The sequence below is a fragment of the Dama dama genome, chromosome 33 (assembly GCF_033118175.1).
Source record: "Dama dama isolate Ldn47 chromosome 33, ASM3311817v1, whole genome shotgun sequence".
Classification (NCBI taxonomy): domain Eukaryota; kingdom Metazoa; phylum Chordata; class Mammalia; order Artiodactyla; family Cervidae; genus Dama; species Dama dama.
This window is the reverse complement of record NC_083713.1, coordinates 63,568,971-63,590,831: the sequence shown is the minus strand read 5'-3', so window position 1 is coordinate 63,590,831 and position 21,861 is coordinate 63,568,971. Positions and strand designations below refer to the sequence as shown.

At 40.7% G+C, this 21,861-nt stretch overlaps 1 protein-coding gene across 1 annotated transcript in view; it reads right to left on the bottom strand.

Moving 5' to 3' along the window:
• Nucleotides 1-21,861, bottom strand: part of TMEM163 (transmembrane protein 163) — a 263,622-nt gene that overhangs the window by 223,713 nt on the left and 18,048 nt on the right. The gene's annotated exons all lie outside the window — the stretch shown is intronic.

Here is a 21,861-nt window from a genome sequence, read left to right as displayed (position 1 = left end):
TTCCTAAATAATTCATTACTGTTTTCATGGAATTTTCATTTAAATGGATGTTTACCCTCAGTGGAGAGATAAAAGGATTAAATTAAAAGACTAAATCAAAGGCAGGATTTAAGGCACAAAGAAGAAGCCTATAAAAAGTAGCCTTTAAAGTCACTAGTCACATTGAGCCAAATGTCCACCTCCCACATATTTTTTACTTTTTCATTAACTGAATTACCCAAACTTCTATTTCTCCACTGGTGTTGTCTTCCCACAGGCTCGTTACAATCTGAGGGACAGCACAAGCTTCCCATCAGTCCTTCAGACAGCCGATCTGTATGACAGACAGTTCCCTACCTGCTGCCCATTGACCACTTCACAAGAGTGGGAACAGCCTCCCATCTCTGTTCAGAAAATCAGAGATTTCAGGCCAGCAGGGCTTCTTCTCCTCAGGGCTTGTGCAGAAAGGACGACCATCTCCCTGGAGCCGGGGGGCCCAGGGTTGGAAGCCAGCTCCATCCCATGTGGGCAGTAGGACCTTGAGCGTATTGTTAACCTCTGCACATTTCCATTTCTACATAGAGTTGTTGTAAGGATCACACAAAAACACAAGGAAGGCTTAGAAGATGTCCTGACATACAGGAAGTGCTTAACAAAGATGAGTTTTATAATGGTTACTGCTACAACCACCATGGATTAGTTAATTTAAAAAAAAAAAAGAACTAAAAAAACAAAAAATCGGTTAAACAGGGTGCATTTGATAATGTAGAATAGAGACTGGATAATAAAGGTGTGTCTTCGCCCTACTTTAAAACCACTTACATTAACTGCCTGAGATAGCCTACGGTGGTTTAAGGCACCTCAACAGCAACCCTAACTTCCTAAGTCATCCTTTCCTGTCCATCCAGCACATCACACATGCACAGTGAAGCCCCTCCTTTCTCACCCAAGTGTCCGCCACAGCCAGCGAGCAGGGCGCCCTCCTCCACCCCACACAGGCCACGTGGTCATCTCTGACACACACCAGGCTGTGCCACACTCTCGTGTGACCTCCTGCAGTGACCCTGCTCAGTACTACTAGATAGAGCCTCAGCTTCCTGCCAGAAAAGCCAGCCCTGCATTCCCTGCCCCCTACTTCCTCAGCTTGACTTCATGTAGCTCCTCCCACACAAACTTCATATCTGTGCTCCTGCAAAACTGATCTAACAACCTGCAATTTCCCAAAGGCACTAGGCTTTTGAAGAACTCTTTCTCCCTACTCCCTCCACACACATACATGCACACACTCTCCTAACCAAAGAGGAACATAAGAGCCACCTGGAAACCCCACTATCCAGCCTCCATGACTGGACCCAGGCACCATGCCTTCCCTGAGCAGAGCATCCCCACCACGCACAGTATACAAGTCCTCCTGCCTGCCTTCCACGTGATGACCCTGGTGTCCAGCACAGAGACATCAATCAGGGTCTGTGGAATGGACAGCTCATCAACAAGCACCTTTTTCCTCAAGGAATAAAACAACCTGATGTCCATATGTGGCCAGTATTGTTTTCATATGCCCCAAAGCATCCTCGTGGTAGGTTTATTTTCATGAGTGTAAATTCAGTTCAGCTCAGTTCAGTTGCTCAGTCGTGTCTGACTCTCTGCGACCCCATGAATCTCAGCACGCCAGGCCTCCCTGTCCATCATGAACTCCCAGAGTTTACTCAAACTCATGTCCATCAAGTCAGTGATGCCATCCAGCCATCTCATCCTCTGTCGGCCCCTTCTCCTCCTGCCCCCAACCCCTCCCAGCATCAGGGTCTTTTTCAATGAGTCAACTCTTTGCATGAGGTGGCCAAAGTACTGGAGTATAAATTAGGAACCCAGAAATAAGGGGAACTTTTAAAAGTAATAATTAAAAAACTAGTGCTTTAGGAGAGAGGGATACAAAGGTAAGGTACAAAGGAAAAAATAACCTCAAGTTGGTCCAATACTTAAGAGATGTCTGAGAAAATGAATACAGAAGACTCTGCATGTGATTAATCCGGAGATTACCACTTGGCCTTACAATCCGTTCCAACCAGGATTCCTCATCTCAACCACAGTCTCCAGAAAATGGGGGGCTTGAGTTTCCTCACTCCCGGTGCGTGGCTCCCACTCTTCTAGATGCCCAAGACGGGCCTTAATTCATTGCACTCAGCACGCCTCCTCAGGCAGTAGGGCTTCATCCTCTTGCAAAGCTGAGGCTGAGAAAGGCTGGAGGATGGGGAACTTTCTTGCAAATTTTATTTGTTTTCCTCTGTCACTTCACAAAGCTGAAAATTTCTCTTCCTGTCTGTGGAAGCCAAGATCATACTCAGCTCGTTTTGGGGGGTCAAAGTCATGTCTCAGTCAGCTGATCATGTCATGCCTCACCATCACATAAAGTAAGCCACGGGGAATGGTTGTCCGTCCCTTTAGGAGAGGCATATGGGGTTAAAATTAATGGGAAAGGGGTCCTAAGTCCTCAGAACCACAAGCTCTTACATCTGGAAGAGCCCCCAGAGAGTTCTTCACTCTCAGATCTCACCCGAGTGTGGAAGCCAAGGTTCCAGGAACAGCAATGAGTCCCAAGCTGGGAGCCCACGCCTCCTGACTTCCCATCCCATACTCTGTCCACTGCACTCACCTCTAATTTCAAACCAGGCTCATTTGTTAAGCTCCAAACAACAGGAATATCTTTTCTTTCTTTTTTTTTTTGAGAACATTTTTTTTTTTTTTTTCTGATAGAGCAACTTCAGGGGGAACTCCAAAGTCTGAATCACTTGACACCAGAACCTAAATGTCTGCTTCTAAAGATTTTGCAAACCCCCTGATCTGATCTGTAATAAGTCCTGCTCATTTCTGGACACACAGAATGGCCGATGGCAGGTCTCCCTACTCAATCCTGTGTTCCCAGCACAGTTCTTGGCTTCACACAAGTGTTTGACAGAGATGGGGGTGTGGAGGGGAGTTGTTCAGATTGTGCTATGAAAACAAATGTGGCCGGTAACAGGTACAAGGACAATAAGGGCACTAAAGTGACTTGATCAGCAATTCCCTAAATTTGATGCATCAGTGCTAAGATCCTCACCACTGGGAACATAGAAGGAACCCTTTTTTACACTACGCCCTTGGTTTCTCTAGTGGTCTCTGAAGAGTCCAGTTTAACTCACAGTAAATTCAAAGCAGTAAAACGGGCGATTTATTAGCAACGACTGATGACGATCGTTGCCACTTGTGTGTGTGCTCTCCCATCCTAAGTAGTGGCATGCATGAGCCCCAACACTCTGATCAAGTATTGTTATCTCAGGTGGGGAAAGCAAGACACACAAAAGTTCAGTGCATAGTCCCAGGTCATGGAGAAAACACACAGCCTTGGGTCTCTGCCTTATTACACACACCCCATATCCATTCATTCGCTTAACAAATGTTGAATTCAACATCTTCAATTAACTAGCAACTGAAAGAATTTATCAACTACAAAGCTTACTCTAAGGGCTCCTCTAGTGAGGTTTATAGATATATTCAACTACGAGGCAAGATGAAATGAGCACCAAATAAAACCATAAGCAGCAGTAATGTAGAAGCATAAGTGGGAAGAAGCATGGCCATTAATCCTGACCATGAGCAGGAGTGAAGGCTTAGGCAGGGCCTTGAAGGAATGGAAAATTCTCTCAAGGCTAGGGACAATGGGAAGGGCATTTTCTTCCAAGGGAGGCCCCTGGGAGTCGGGCCACCGGATGGTTAGGCTGGACTCCAAAGGTACCAAAAAAGGGCGTGAGAGCAAAATGGTGCCCTACAATTCCAGTGTTCTGGCAACATCAGAGAGAAGCCATAAGAGCAGAATGAATTAGCTCCCAAGATCAAGGTCCACACAAAACCTGGCACTGCACTACACATGAAATTAACACAACATTGTAAACCAACTATACTTCGACTAAAAAAGCAGATAAACAGGAAAAGATGGCACTCCAACAACAATGTCCACTCTCTCCAATCTTAATCTCAGTCTTCACGTTCTTATCTCACTGGTGTTATAACTAAAATAAAACATGACTGCTTTTCAGACTTTCCCTTGGATTCCAAGTTGACAAGCAATTGGCTGTATGTGCGCCCACCTCAAAGTCAAGCACAGTGTTTAAAGATCATGGCTGAGTCGGTTCCTGAAGCCATTCATTACATCTGAGAGATGTCTGATTCTTAAAAATAACTGCTTCCAAAATTCTCAATTAATTGCTCTAGACTTCCATTATAAACCCACCCTTAGGACTCTCTTTCCTCTACACATATCATTGAAACATCCTGAATAACACATAAATTGTTAATCCAAGAAGACCTCTGGGTAGTGTTGACTGAAAAAAAATACACAACCTAAAAGATGAGTTGTGTTTTATTTGGTGGACAAAACTGACATCTCAGAAAACTCTGAGACTGCTCAGAAGAGGCAAGGGGGGAGCCAGGACACATACGAGTTTTTGTAATAAAGACCAAGTAGTTGGAACATCAAAAGATTACTGTGAAAGAAAATCAGATATCTCAAGAAATTTACTGCTTTTTTATGTATGGGAAAATGCAAAAGTCAGATATCACTGAAATCATTCCTTTGAAATGCCCCTCAGCTCTCTGGGACCAGTATCTTGTGTTTCCTCCTCCTGAATCTCGGGGTGCACCTTGGCAGTGGGGGAGCTGCAGCTGTTGACCGCTAGATGGGGGGACATCCTGCCTCCATCCTGAGTTTCCTCAGAGTTCATCATCAGGGCGGCTGTAATGTGATGGCTGCAACACCCTTTGTTTACTGACAAGGCGGGTAATATTTTTTCAATCACAGTAGGTAGAAAACAACAAATCAACAACCTAATCAGTAACTAGAAGTTTTTATCATGAGCAATTTGAGGGGAAATTTTGCCCTTTGCTAAAAATAGCAGTTGAGAATGCTAGGAATATCAAATTAAGGAAATGAATTATTTATGAATAATAAAGCACAATTTGGCATCATGTTACATCTATATGTTATACAATAAGGGATTTTCCAGAAAAGTCACTGAAAGGTCCACCAGTAGCTTAACTGGATCCAGAGCCCCCACCACAGGCCTCACTTCCCACCTCTTTACATCAGCATTTCATGAAATCGCTATAAAACTTTTATAAAAGGAACATGGCAGAAGGAAATACAGTCAAAACCAGGAAAGGATTCTCTGTCTACAAATCAATCACATAGTCATTAAACCCATTTTCTGCACCTTAGAGATTCCTGAACATGATCATACTCTCTGTTACCAAGTCAGGAATAATGAAAAGCTTTTATAATCATTTGGAGTTTTTCATTATAAGAGTTGGAAAATCCAACCCTTACTGGCCTAAGCAAAAAAGAGATGTATTGACTCATGTTACAAAAACAAAATCTAGAGCAAAACACGGAGAAGGCAATGGCACCCCACTCCAGTACTCTTGCCAGGAAAATCCCATGGATGGAGAAGCCTGGTAGGCTGCGGTCCATGGGGTCGCTAAGAGTCAGACACGACTGAGCGACTTCACTTTCACTTTTCACTTTCCTGCTTTGGAGAAGGAAATGGCAACCCACTCCAGTGTTCTTGCCTGGAGAATCCCAGGGACAGGGGTGCCTGTGGGCTGATGTCTGTGGGGTTGCACAGAGTCAGACATGACGGAAGTGACTTAGCAGCAGCAGAGCAAAACTAATGTTAGGTGTGGCTTAAGCCAAGGACCCTACTATCCTATATACCCATGTGTCCTTTTCAGAGAAATGACTGTCACAGGTCCTGGCATCATGCCCACCAACAAGCCACGAGGAAAGGAATACCATCTGAGTCCTTCTTGTCCTTTTTATCAAGAAAGTAAAAATTTTCCCTGATAAACCTCTGCTCATATATAACTTGCCAGAAGTTTTACATAGACACCCCAGACTGCATAAGCTAGGGAAGAGAAAATATAATTTACACAGCCTCTAAGCAGATGGAAGAATGGAGAAGTAGTTATGAATGGGGATTTGGAAGCCTGCCACGAGGCTCAGAGAAAACAACTATAGAGCCCCTAAAAGTAATAGGTACACATGAGAAGAGGATGGTGGTTGCTCCAAGAGGTAGGTCTACAGTTAAAAAGAACTGGTAGATTATCCGACAGTCTATCTCTGAGCTGCTGTCTTTTTTTTTTTTTTTTTTTAACATATTATAGAGTCGTTAGAAATCATGGGAAGATGTGATGAGAGATTAAAGAAAACTCACCAGGGACTTACCTGCTGCAACTAAGACCTGGTGTAGCCAAATAAATAAATATTTAAAAAAAAAAAGAAAACTCATCAACTTAATATCTTTAAAAGGCAATTAGTAACTTTAGGAATAACTAAAAATTATAGAGAAAAGGAGGTATAATCATATATGCTACTTGGCTCATCAATGTACAATTTTTATATAGTCAAAATTATACCTAATACAGATTTAACCAAAAACCTTAATTCTGGGAAAACTGGAGGGGTGAAAATGAAAAGTTGTGAAGGGTCAGAGATTTTACCTGACTTTAAAACTAACAAGTTAGCCTGTCAGTTCATGGATGTTGGAAGAAGACATGAGACTTTTGCATCAGAGACAAAGGATAATTTACTACTCACAGCAATAGCAGTAGCCAGGGTGACATCTTTCACTTTTTTAATATTCATATTTATTTGGCTGCATCTGGTCCCAGCCACAGCACTCAGGATCCTCAATCCTCACTGCAGGACATGGGAGCCTCAGCTGCGACACACAGGATCTTTTTAAGCTGTGGCACGTCTCTTAGTTGTGGCATGTGGGATCCAGTTCCCTGACCACTCAGGGGAACACAGAGTCAGCCACTGGACCACGAGGGAAGACCCTCATTTTTCCCTTGATTCTAAAAGCCTCTATTCCCCGGCCATGCACATTCATAATACCTGTATACATCGTGAGTTGTGTTGCAAGAGAAGAACCCCAAGCTTTGTGAAGCTGAACCTTTCCTCACAGGCAGTAGGCAGACCTGCTCTTCTCTCTGGAGGAAAACACTCTCTCTGTCCAAGACTGCAAGCAAACTGCTCTCTGCTCTGGAGGAGATATTACTGATAGCTTGAAGGCTGTATCTTTGAAAAGATGATCTGAAACACAGGAGTTAGCACCTCTACTTGCAAGACATGCAGAAACACCTAAGACTCAGAGAGAATTATCTCCTAATGGGGAAGAAAGTTAAAATCTCCATAATGTATTCATAGAAATGCCAAAAAGTAATGACTTTAGCAGCACAGGGTTTACAGAAAAGCACAGAAGAACCATTGGGAAGTGGCTCCCTCTGGGGTAAGCAAAGCTATGTGAGGAGGAAGGAGGGGAGGGGACCCAGAGGGAACAGTTTTTGTTACCGAATTTAGCACTCTCTGACTTCAGTCATCAGCATGTATCATTTTGAGAAATAAAATTCATCTTAAATACATAAAAATTTAACAAGACACAACCACTGTGTATTTCATTCTCTGGATACATCTCAACAATTTATGCAAACACTGCAGACCAGAGACCTCTCTAGAAGTGACACATGTGGCAGAGATGGCAATATTGGGTCTTACATAACTATGAAATGCAGAGATGGCAATATTGGGTCTTACATAACTATGAAATGCATGATCCAGCTGACAATTAAGGAGAGCTATTCCGAGTGGAGGTCAATTCTTTATAGACTACACACACCATGATCAGCATGTATGTACCCAGGGTTATTTCACCAATGAATCACTGGTGAAAAGCAGAACTCAGTTTATCTGGACTACCAGATGATGAGCCAAGTTCCACAGGATGGTACAAAGAAGTGTGGAAACAGTTCCCAAACTCAAGGAGCTTAATTCTTGGTTGCTAACACCATTCAGTACCTCTGATTACCAGAGAGAGATGGGGGGCATCCCTGGTGGTCCAGTGGCTAAAGGCTTCTCACCCCCCAATGCAGGGGGCCTTTCTATCCCTGGTCAGGGGACTAGATCCCACATGCCACAACTACAGATCCTGTGTGCCACAACTAAGACCTGACGCAGCCAAAGAAATAATTTTTTAAAAAAAGAAAGAGAAGGGATTTGCCCTGGAAGGAGTTCAGCAGACAGACTGGAAGGATGACAAAACAAGCACTGGTGGAAACTGAGCAAGACAAGGTGCTGAGCACAGAGCCAATAATATGGCCAGGTGACTCTGGTTACCATGCCACTAGTGGTCACTCACCACCAAGCTACCTGACTCCTGGCCAGGAAGGAATCTTATAGGACAGCCTCACTGGACTCATAGCCCCTGCATGGATTTCTAATTGGTTTAGCTTTGATTTTGTGCCTCAACCCCGAGAAAGCAACTTTCTACTAGAGCCCTACTGGTCCCACCAAGGACCAAATGGTGAGAGTCTCCAAACACAGGAGAGAGGTTGGAAGGCTGGCAGACAGAAAATAAAAGGAGTGTCATCGCAGCAGGTACACAAGACACTATGAAAATATAGCAATCAACCAATGACAAAGGAGAAACTTAAAAATCTCTGTGCTGTGCTTAGTCGCTGTGTCCAACTCTTTACGACCCCATGGACTGTGGCCTGCCTGGTTCCTCTGTCCATGGGGACTCCCCAAGCAAAACAGTTGCCATGCCCTCCTCCACGGGATCTTCCCAACCCAGGGATAGAACCCAGGTCTCCCCCATTGCAAGTGGATTCTTTACTGTCTGAGGCATCAGGGAAGCCCAAGAATACTGGAGTGGGTAGCCTATCCCTTCTCCAGGGGAACTTCCCAACCCAGGAATCAAACCGGGTCTCCTGCATTGCAGGTAGATTCTTCACCAGCTGAGCTAACAAGGAAGCCCCTAACAATTTCCTCTTTATACAAACTCCTATGTTCTCCCAGTCTTTCTATATGGGAATGCTTAATCCTCCAAATATTCTTAAGTAGGTAAAAATAAGTTTGTAATTTGGGGAGGGAACAATTAGTTCTCCCACCACCAAATCTCTCAGCTAAAACAGTTTCTCCACTAGAAGCATTCATAGACATTCTTTTCCACTTATTTCCAGGGAAACAACAGGTGTTTGGCAGTAATAAAAAAAAAAACTGACCTTTAGTTTTCATCAAAGTATTAATCCTACTCAAATATCTCATAATACTGAACAATGGAATATCTTCGCTCCCAAGACACAAACACACCCACTCTTGAGAAGGATGCTGTCCAGTATGGTACCCAGGAAACACATGTAACTCCTGAGTATATGAGACATAATGTGAATAAAATAAAATGTGCTGTAAGTACAAAACACATATTGGATTTCAAAGATTTAGCATGAAAAAGGGTAAAACACTTCATTAATGATTCTTACATTTTATTACAAAATGCTGGATATTTTGGATATACTAGGATAATTAAAAATATCGATGAAGTTAATTTTACCTGTCTCTTTTTACTTTGCTTAATATAGCTCCTGGAAATGTTTTAATGGCTTATGTGGCTCTCATCTGTGGCTCAAATTCTATTTTGTTTCTATTAGACAGTTCTGCTCTAGAGACGGGCCATCCAGCTCATATTCCCAAACAATCAGCGCTATAACATCCCCTCCAAGATGATGCCTCCTAAGAAGTCTGCCACCACTTAGGAGGAATTGGGGGCCCAGAGGCTTTCAGAGAGATCTGCTGCAAGACTAGAACAAAGAGAGGAAAACATCTGCAGTTCACCTTTGCCCAGTACTTACAAATGAGTTAAGACAGATGCAGTTAGAAAAGCTAATAGCTTGAGCTTTTCTAACCAAATATGGCTGAGGATGTTGCACGCATGCTTAGTCGTGTCCAATTCTTTGTGACCCCATGGACTATAGTCCACCAGGCTCCTGTGTCCATGGGATTTTCCTGGCAAGAATACTGGAGCAGGTTGCCATTTCCTCTTCTGGGGATCTTCCGGACCCAGGGATCAAACCCATGTGTGTCTCCTATGTCAGCGGGTGGATTCTTTACCACTGAGCCACCAGGGAAGCCCAACCAAATATTATGCCTTCCTAATTTGAACAGTTTGATGCAACATAAATCACTGCAGATGGACTTTATTTCAAATGAATGCCTAAACAAGTATTATAGCCACTCCCCCACACTTAAAAATGGGGTTTCTTCAAAGAACTGTACATACAGCCCAGAAGTAACATTCAACCTGCCCCTCTGGTTTTACATTAACTGAAAATTCCATTTATGAAACAAGCTACATCAGCAATTCATAAAAAGCCACTAATCCAGGTGAAGGATAGATTTAATTCATCAGAGGAAAAGCCACTGGATTCTTCAGAGCCTTGAACAAACTAGTAAAACCCCTGACCCAAGCTTAGACAATTAAAAACTTTCCGACCTCAGCTTTCCTTACACTGCGGTTCTCCAGGTTAACTCATTAGACCCTATACAATAAAAATCGGAGCTGTTCAACCAATGCAAAGGCTAATACTAGCAAAACACAAATGCCAAAGTAACCCGAATAAACTATGAAAATAAAGATGGAACCCTGAATGATGACTCTGAGAGACAACTTACTCTTATTCAACTTAGTCATTGAATCAATGAGTTCAGTAAACCCTACTGAACTTGACTGGCTACTGGCTCGACAGCCAGGGTCACGGTGCTGGCAAGACCCAACAGAAGAGAACAGGGGCCTGCTGCTGAGATGCTTCAGCGTGATGGGGTGGGGGAGATACCCTGACAACCAAGAGGGACACATGAGGGTGCTGGTCTGTGCAGAGGACAGTGACGACCCCCAGTGGTAATTTAGATATGACGGTGCCTGATCTATGGTGTGAGTACTGGAGAACTGAAGGACTAGTGTCCTTGGCATGGTGACTTCAGCACTTAAAGGTAATGAAATCTACTTGCAACTAAGAACTTATTCTTATTTCACCAGAAATAAATTGCATCTGTCCCTGCTTAGAACAAAAAGATAGCCATCTTTTGTATAAAAATCATTCCCTAAGAATGCTCTATTTATGGGACATGTAAAGTTTAAACCTCTGCTTTCAGGAGGCTGGTACATCAATTATTCAATAATAAATATCTCTTCAGTTCTGATACCAGATTTCCTCGTTCCCAGTAAAGAATAACCTGGGATTAGATCCAAACACTCACAAAATGAGCTCACAAAATATATATACACATTATTCTTTAAAAAAAAAAAAAGTCAAAAAGTCTCCATTTTGAAAATGTACTTCATCAAATAAACAAAGTTCACTTGTCATAGAAAAATGCTATAATGTTTCTAAATGTAAGTAACAGAAATGCCAGAAATTTCCTTGGCTTAAAAAAAAAGCACCATGCAAAACAGACCCAAGTAAGAAATATAAACTCCAAGGGTATTTTTTTTTTTTTTTTGGAAAAATGGAAGTGGCAGTAATTAGTGTTTATTAATCTCTGAAGTCCCCTAATAAAAACATCAGAGAAAGTAGGATAAAAATAAAACAAAAACTCAAACATTGACAACAAAACTAGCTGAAAGGCATTGCCAGAAAACATAAACACTGACCTGAATACTGTGATCAGTATTTATCTGAACACTGATCAGAAATCATCAAGAAAACAGAGGGACTTCCCTGGTGATCTAGTGGTTAAGACCATGCTCCCACTATAGGGGGCCCAGGTTCAGTCCCTGGTTAGGAAACTAAGATTCCACATGCTGCAACTAAGACCAGGCACAGCCAAATAAATAAATAGATTTTTTTAAAAAAGAAGAAACAGGGGGAAACTGCCAAATTAAAACAGATAACCACTGGAATTAGTAGTAAATCAATCTGAGAAGGCAGTCCAAAGTGTGAGAAAGTCTTACAAGCTCCAACTCATGGACACCGGACAGCAATTAAGTCTGCTAAAGCTATGTGTGCTGAACCAAAGGCAAATCTCTCTCTTAGGACCGAGCTCTACACTTAGAAGAAATTACTAGAAGCAGAATCCAAACTAAATAGGCCACAAGCAACTGGGGCAAAGAAAAGCTCTATCTTAATGACAGATGAGGAACAGGAGCAAAACCAAAGAGGCAAATCCAGAGAAGGAGGCCATATTTTTTTTAATTGCTTTATAGGGAAAAAAAAAAAGATCTAGAAGCTCTCATGCTCAAAAAGCTCTCCAGACTTATCCTTCCTCATAAAAGTATAGGAGGTCTTGTTTTACTTAAACATGAGTCACAGAAAAAGATTGCATTCAAATATTATTCAAGTAAATAAAAGAATGAGAAGCAGGAAAATATCCCTATATGTGGTGAGCACACACTAGGAAAAAGTGATGCAAAGTACACACTCACCAAAGTGATGCAAACTCTAACATAGAATCTCAAAAAGGAGTACAGAGAAATAAAGAAAGTGGCATGTGTATGGAAATATGTGTATGCTAAGCTAAGTCGCTTCAGTCATGTCTGACTCTTTGTGAACCTATGAACTGTTGCCCACCAGGCTCCTCTGACCACGGGATTCTCCAGGCAAGAATACTGGAATGGGTTGCCGTACCCTCCTCCATGGGATCTTCCTGACCCAGGGATCGAACCCGTCTCTCTTATGTCTCCCGCATTGGCACATAGGTTCTTTACCACTAGTGCCACCTGGGAAGCCCATGTGGAAATATATACACACCAGAATTTAAAATTTCAGAAACATGTGACTGGAGAAACAAAACATCTGAAAAAACAGATGAGAGAACTCAGCAAAGGCTTAAAACCAAAAGAAAATTTTCATTTCAGCAATGAAGAGAACATTAGAATGACAAGAGCAAATAAACAGTAATGCTATTTTCTAGAAAATGGAAAGGAAGAAAATCTTTAAACTCAAAAAGAAGTGAAAGATAAAATGTTTTGAGGAATATTAAGAGATATAGAGGGCTTCCCAGGTAGCTCAGTGATAAGGAATCTGCCTGCAAATGCAGGAGACACAGGTTCAATCCCTGGGTCGGAAGATCCCCTGGACAAGGAAATGGCAACCCACACCAGTACTCTTACTGGAAAAATCCCATGGACACAGGAGCCTGGAAGGCTACAGTCCATGGAGTCATCAAGAGTTAGATATGACTGAGCAAGCAACTGAGCAACAGATATAGATGACAGGTAAAGGAGATCCAACAGACCTACCCCTGAAGTTTCTAAGGTATAAAACCAAAGCAATAGAATAGAATACTAAAAATGATACTTTCAGTAACGTTTCTGAAATAGAAAGACACCAACATACACCTTCTATTCTGGGAAAAGTTGATCCAGAAAGCAATCACTGAGATATAGTTTGGGAAGACTCTTCGTCATTTTTTTGAAAGTTATTATTTAGGCATCTGAGAAAATGATCAAATTATTAAGGAAGAAAATCAATGTCCTTAAACACTGACAGCAATGCCTTATGTCGTAAGACAATGATGTAACATATTTAAGATATTTGGCGGGGGTGGGGAGGAAGTGAACCAAGGATTTTATAATCAGTCAAAATGAACTTCTGGTATAAAGGTAAAAAATATCATATACGTGGAAGAGTTCCAGAAATGTTCCCATGAATTCTCCCTGAGGAATCTAGCAGAGAAAGAACTGAAATGATTTAGTTTATTCAACTTATTCTGTCCTTATACTGTCAGTATAAGGACTGTCAGTATAAGGACTGTCAGTGACTCTCAACAATATACAATATACAACAATACAGTATTTACCTGTAAAACTAAGACTAAATGATGGCTGTAAGAAATACAATATAGTGGTTGGTGATTTAATCACTAAGTCGTATCCAACTCTTGTGACACCATGGAACTGTAGCCCACCAGGCTCCTCTGTCCATGGGACTTTGCGGGTAAGAATACTGGAGTGGGTTGCCATTTCCTTCTCCAGGGGAATCTTCCCAACTCAGGGATCGAACCCAGGTCTCCTGCACTGCAGTCAGATTCTTTACCAACTGAGCTACTAGGGAATTCCCTACACATTGATCTGACAATGTGAATACTATATAATATTTTAAAGAGAGAAGAAGCAGGGAGGGAGTGTATGAAAAGAATATGTTCACTGACTGCTTATGGGTATATGCTGTGAGGAAAAGAATATTTCAAATTAGATGCTATGGAAAACAGTGGAGGAGAAAGAAAAGGTTACTAATTCATAGTAAGGAATCAGTAGACAATGGCAAAAGAGCAGGGAGGGATGGAAGCAAAAATTAAGTACAGATACAACCTTAATCATTTATCTGACCTTTATCTTAGTTGTCCCCTTTTTTGTCTCGCTTGACATTATACTGCAAGGACCCAACAATAAAAGAATGAACACCTATACACATACCATCAGTTTTGAGAAATCTTAACACTTCACTATATTTACACCAAAAGGGTACTTTTTGGAGTTGGTTTTTGTTTGTTACTTTTGTTTTCGGGTGTGTGTGGGGGGATTGTGAACATTACAGTTACGGATAAAGACTTCTGTATATCCTTCATTATCCCTTGTGTTCAACCACTCCAAGCAAGACACCGTCCTGAGTTTACCTTACCGTTCCCATGTTTGTTGTTACACTTCTATATCCACAAACAGTGCAATAGTTCACAATACATTAGTATTAGTTAAGATTATATCATTGGTAGAGTCTTCCATTCTTAAGCACTGTTTTCCAGTGAATCCACATTAGAAGTTCTAGTTGAGCAGTTCTCAATAGAACAGTAGCGGTAATGTTGGAAATGTGTTGGGTTGTCACTGGTTGTTAAATGTGGGCCTGGGGAGATGGTAGTAAATGAGAGGGAACCACAGATCTTAATATTCTAAAATGTTGAAAGAGACTCCTGTGCAATGAAAAATTTTCTCTTTTCCCATAGGATTTCAGAAAACCCACAAGATACTCATTTAGGTGAAAAAGTATCTGAGCCTAAAACTCAATTCTATTTTACCTCTACAGGAAACTTTGTTTTCTTTTGCACAGTTTTATATATACACTGATTTTTTACAGGAAATACCATGTAAATGAAAAGGAGAGGATGATTGGTTTTAGTGAGGCTTTAACGGAGTTATAAACTAGTTCAAAATATTAGGTCACTAACGGCAATTCCATTCCAGGTTTTCAAGACACAATACAAAACACTTGTATCAATCTGTCCTCGTAGGTGTCACATTTGTGATGACTCTACACGTGCACATCAACATCATCAACCTCTTCAGTCCTTCTTTCAAAATGCTCTACATTTTGTAGACATGTAAAAAATGTAAACATTGAAATCTCTCTTAGATCCCAATTTCCTCCTTATACACAAGTGTAAACAACTAACTGCTTAACTGTATCTAAAAATATCATCATACCAAGCATTTATATAGTCACATATACACTATTTTCTTCAAAATTATCTTGCTTTTATTTCTCCATTACTTTGCATTTAGGATATAATGCTATTTTTATAAATTGTATGTATAGATGGAATTTTATTTTAAGACAGTAGAATGGGTATGATAAAATATAAGTTATAGGACTTCCTTGGTAGTCCACTGGTTAAGAATCCGCCTGCCAATGCAGGGAACATGGATTCAATCCCAGGTCTGCGAAGATCCCACGTGCCTTGGGGCAACTAAGCTCATGAGCCACAACTACTGAAGCCCCCGTGCCCTACAGCCTATGCTCCGCAACGAGAGAAGCCACTGCAATGAGAAGCCCGTGGACCGCAACTAGTTGCTCTCCGCAACTAGGGAACGTTACTGCACAGCACAGCCAAAAATAAATAAATAAAAAAATGGTAAATATATATATGTAAGTTATAAAAAGGGTACCCTGGATCTCACAAGCTGAAAAGTGATGCTATATAGAGAGAGTCACAGAATTAAGACACAGTTTATCAGTTCTCCTGTTAATGGACATCTGTCTCCCTCGGAGTTTTTTGCCATTACAAACAAAGGTGCAGTGAACAGCCTGTGCATCTCCTCAAACACATTGTAAATGTGTTGCTTTGTAAATATCTTCTCCCAGTTGTAGGCTCATCTTTCATTTTATATAGTTCTTTCTTATGTACAAAGATTTCAGTCTGCTTGTAGACAAATTTATGAATGTTTATTTTACTAATGTTAAATTTATTCATTTTTTATTGTTGTAGTTAAACTAACTGATGTTTGCGCTGTGTCTTAAATTTTAAAACTTTCTTTACTGCCAGGGCATATGCATATTCTCATACTTTCATTTAAAAGCTTTAGATTCCTGCTTTTCAGGTTTAATGTCTTAACTCACTTGGAATTTATATTTGTCTGTGGTGGGAGGTAGAAATTTATGTTCCTTTTTTCTGCACAGACAGACAATTGTTTCAGTACTGTTACTTCCCTCCCCAATCTGTGACGCTACATCTCTCACATATCAAATTTCCATATGTGTGGTACTAATTCTGAACTCCCTACTTTACTTCCTTGGTCTATTTGTCCCTAAAAATATCATAATCTCAACTGCTCTAGTTTTTTTGTCATTGTTATTTTTTGGCCATGCCATGCAGCATGGATCAGCATGCAGGATCTCTAGTTCTGACCAAGGATTGAACCTGCATCCCCTGAAGTGGAAGCGTTGAGTCTTAACCAGTAGACCACCACAGAAGTCCTCAGCTGCTCTACTGTTTAAAGTTTTGACAAGTCCATGTACCTTGTTCTTCAAAATCACTTTACCTATACTTAGCCCTTACTCCCCCACATAAATTTTACAGCTTTACTAGAAAAAAATTATTGGAATTCTTAGCAAAATTGCATGTATTCAGGTTAATATAAGGAAAATTGATATCTTTATTGTCTTCCCCATCATGAAAACAGGATTTGTTTCTTTACTCAGATTTTATTTAATGCACTTTAATATTTTATAACTTAAGGAACTGTGTGTATCTTAGATTTATTCCTTTTGGTTTGTTAGTATAAGATATGGTATTGTGATGAAAATTAAAAATTCTACTCCTGGGCAGAAAGCAAAGAGGAACTGAAGAGTTTCTTGATGAAGGTGAAAGAAGAAAGTGAAAAAGCTGGCTTAAAACACAACATTCAAAAAATGAAGACCATGGCATCCAGTCCCATCACTTCACGGCAAAGAGATGGGGAAACAATGGAAACAGTGACAGATTTTATTTTCCTGGGCTCCAAAATCACTATGGATGGTGACTGCAGCCATGAAATTAAAAGATGCTTGCTTCTTGGAAGAAAAGCAACGACAAACCTACACAGCATATTGACTGGCTGGATCTCCTTGCAGTCCAAGGGACTCTCAAGAGTCTTCTCCAATACCACAGTTCAAAAGCACCAATTCTTCAGTGCTCAGCTTTCTTTATAGTCTAACCCTCACAACCCTACATGACTACTAGAAAAACCATAGCTTTGAAAAGACGGGCCTTTGTCGGCAAAGTAATGTCTCTGCTTTTTAATATTCTGTTTAGGTTGGTCATAGCTTTTCTTCCAAGGAGCAAGCATCTTTTAATTTCATGACTGCAGTCACCATCTGCAGTGATTTTAGAGCCCCCAAAAAATAAAATCTCTCACTGTTTCTATTGTTTCCCCATCTATTTGCCATGAAGTGCAAGGAGATCCAACCAGTCCATCCTAAAGGAAATCAGTCCTGGGTATTCACTGGAAGGAGTGATGTTGAAGCTGAAACTCCAATACTTTGGCCACCTGATGCAAAGAGCTGACTCATTTGAAAAGACCCTGATGCTGGGAAAGATTGAGGGCAGAAGGAAAAGGGGACGACAGAGGATGAGATGGTTGAATGGCATCACCAATTCAATGGACATGGGTTTGGATGGACTCTGGCAGTTGGTGATGGACAGGGAGGCCTGGCATGCTGCGGTTCATGGGGTCGCAAAGAGTTGGACATGACTGAGTGACTGAACTGAACTGAACTGATGGGACTGGATGCCATGAACTTAGTTTTTTGAATGTTGAGCTTTAAGCCAACTTTTCCACTCTCCTCTTTCACTTTTATCAAGAGGTTCTTTAGTTCTCCTTTACTTTCTACCATAAGGGTGATGTCATCTGCGCCTGGCATGCTGCAGTCCATGGGGTTGCAAAGAAGCAGACACAACTGAACAACTGAACTGAACTGAACACAGCATATTAAAAAGCAGAGACATTACTTTGCCTCAAAGGTCCACACAGTCAAAGCTATGGTTTTTCCAGTAGTCATGTAGGGATGTGAGAGCTGGATAATAAAAAAGACTGAGCACAGAAGAATTGATGCCTTTGAACTGTGGTGCTGGAGAAGACTCTTGAGAGTCCTTTGGACTGCACTGAGATCAAACCAGTCCATCCTAAAGGAGATCAACCCTGAATATTCATTGGAAGGACTGAAGCTAAAGCTCCAATATTTTGGCCACCTGATGCAAAGAGCCAACTCATTGGAAAAGACCCTGATGCTGGGAAAGATTGAAGGCAGGAGGAGAAGAGGATGACAGAGGATAACATTTTGAGTCAGGCAATTCTTTGTTTTGTGGGAGACTGCCCCATGCATTGTGGGATGTTTCGCAGCATCCCTGGCCTCTGCCAGCCAGATGACAGTCGCATTCGTAGCCCCAGTTTTGACAACCGAACATGTCTCCTGACATTGCCAAATGCCCTCTGGGAAGCGGGGAGCAGGGAGTTAGGTGTAAAATCATACCTGAATGAGAGCCAATGGCTTAGATTAACTTCTTTAATTTAAATCAAGCATACTTGGTCACTTTTTCCCTTGAGTCAATCGTAACAGACTATGATTCTAGAAAACTATGCATTTCACCTAAGCTTTCAGACTTATGGGCATAAACCTGTAAATAGTCTCATTGACTACGTTTTTCTTTATTCCTAATTATTACTCCTCATTTAACTTGCAATTACTTTTCATTCATTACTTTTCTGTTACGATCAGTTTGACTAGAGCTGAACCTACTTTATTAGTCTTAAACAGCTTTTAGTATTACTGATTCTATTTTATCATTTTCTCTTTCATTAATTTGTACTCTTAAATGTACTGTTTTCTTCCTTTCACCGATTTTGGATTTACTGCTTTTCTGTTTCTCAGTCTCTTGTTTTAGATAGTTTTGCTCATCAATTTTTATCTCATTTTAAGTTCTAAATGTTTTTAAATATTTAGCACCTCTCCCCCCGTGGTACTCAGAAAGGTGTTAATTTCCCACATATTTGTGACATATAGAAGCATTTTAGCTACACGCTATTTCAAATGTTCATTGCATTGTGAACAGAGAACACTGTAAAATACAAATTCTTAGTAACTGAACGAGACTTCTTTTGTAACCATGGAAGCGGTCACATTTATAAATGTTCCATAACATTAAACAGACTTGTTGGACGCGTGGTTCTATATTGACCCACTGGGTCAGTGTCCTTTAAACTGAAAGTTACAACCCACTGGTGGCACATAAAATCAATTTGATAGGTTGTGCCCAGCACCTTTTTAAATGAAAGAGACATGATCTTGGTGTACTTTTCTTTCTTATTTTAAAATCTCTGACATCAAGTCACTCACACAATGGTCAGCATGATATAATTCAAAGACATCAATTTTTAAATTTCCACCAATTCCAAAACAGTCTCAGACACCTCTAAAAAAAATTATTCTCTATTTCCTCTTTTTTCTACTTTTAGAATTCTTATTCATTTATATTAGAAATTTTCCTAACTTCATGTCTCTTAGCAAATATGAAAGAGAAGCATCACTCTGGGCTACATTCTGGGTAGGTTTCTCAGACTATATTTTGGCTCACTATTTCTCATCGGTTTCTAATTCACTTAGTATATTTTCATTATAAACTGCTGTGTTTGACACTTCCAGGGAAATATGGCAGGATGGTTCCTCATAGTTACTTTTGTTTCCCCTGAAGTCACTTAGTCGTGTCCAACTCTGCAACCCCATGGACTGTAGCCTACCAGGCTCCTCTGTCCATGGGATTTTCCAGGCAAGAGTACTGGAATGGGCTGCCATTTCCTTCTCCAGCGGATTTTCCGACCCAGGGATTGAACCTGGGTCTCCTGCACTAAAGGCAGATTCTTTACCATCTGAGCCACTAGGAAAGCCCCTTTGCTTCCCCTAAAAAAATTCTAAACTAAGAGTAGAAAGATTAAAAAAAAAAAAAAGACAAACCCATTAGAAAAAGAAAATGGAAGAAGCAATAAAAACAATTTTTAGATGCTAGAAAACGTATGGGCAACTACTAATTGATTTAACAGACTCCAGAAAGCAAACTCCTAAGACAGCAGTGTGAAAGCAAAAAGACAACTCAATTTACTTACATTCAGGGCACTGAAGAAAGAAAAAAAAAAAAAAGAACTGGTAGCACAGTGTAACAAAGAGAAGACTAAAAACAGAATGACTGGTTCAAAGTCTATTTAAAAAGCCCTTTCCAGGTTCCCTCCCCAACTCCTGTCAGGCATTAGAGATCTAGTCTCTGAAGAAGGTACAACAGTTTCTTATTTGAGGAACACCAGACTCAGCTAAAAGTGGGAAAACCAAACTGAACTCTTACCCAGCAGACCAAGTGAAGAATTCCAAATAGAATGATGAGATCTCAATCTTCCACCTCAACTCAGCACACACAATTCAAGCAGTAAATGTCTACCCTCCAGGCAGATCAGAAAGCCCTTCTCTGGGCAACCTGGGAAGCCCAGGAGGAAGGACTAGGAAGCATTCACCTGGGATCCACCCAACAAAACAGTCCACCACAAAGTCCACCCACATATTCAGAACTCCAGCCAGCTTCTAAATACCCACTATTTTTGTCTTTTTATTTTTTCATTATGGTTTATCACAGGATACTGAAATTAGTTCCCTGTGCCTTACAGTAGGACCTTGCTGTTTATCCATTCTATGTATAACAGTTTCAACCTGCTAGTCCCCAACTCCCAATCCATCCCTCCCCCATACCCCTCCCACTGGCCACCACAGGTCTGTTCCCTATGTTTGTGAGTCTATTTCTGTCTCATATGTAAGTTCATTTGTGTCATATTTTAGATTCCACATATAAGTGATAGCACATGACATTTGCCTGACTTCACTTAGTACGATAATCTCTAGGTCCAGCCATGTTGCTGCCAATTATTTCATTCTTTTTCATGGCTGAGTAGTATTCCATTGTGTCAGATACACATACTTTCTTTATCCATTCATTGATAGACATTTAGGTTGTTTCCATGTCTTGGCTATTGTATTTTTTGTTTTTTGGGAGAGGGATGACTATCATAAACAGTGCTGCTATGAACATAGGGTACACATCTACTTTTTTTTTAAACCCACTCTTAATGTGAGCAGACTATCAAGGATTACTGCTCACAGGATTCCTCACAAAAACAATAAAATCAAGGAAAATGGCAAAAATAGCACCTCAGAGAAAGACAATACAAGAACCAGGGAAAAGTTTTTTTAAATATCATTAATATTTTCTCAAAAAGATAAGAAAAGGTCTATGAAAAAGATCAGTAACACAAGAGTTGGATGATTTTTTTAAAAGGCACACTCAGGCAATTAAAAATAAACTTGACAGTAAGAATGAAAAGCTCAATAGAAACGTAGGAGTATAAAGTGGAGGAAATTTCCCAGAATGTAGCGCAGAGAGACAGAAAAAGATAAATGGGAGAAAAAAATAGAAAGGAGGGGCATACATTCATGAAAAAGACCCTACCACAGTAAGTCTCATACAAAGGATTATGATTTAGAAAGGTTTAGGACTGAAATAGTAACCCTAGAAATAAGAGCTTCAAAACTCTTAAGTAACATTATTTGTACTGAGAATTTTCTATTAAGCCATCAGTCAAGTGTCAGGATATATTAATGACATTTTAGGCTTGCAAAAGCTTCCCTTTCCATGTGCCCCTCCCTAGGGGGGCTAAGAGAAGATAAGCGTGTCAACCAAAGAGAAAAACATGGCATCCAGGAAACAGGGGACTCAACAGAAGAGAAATACAG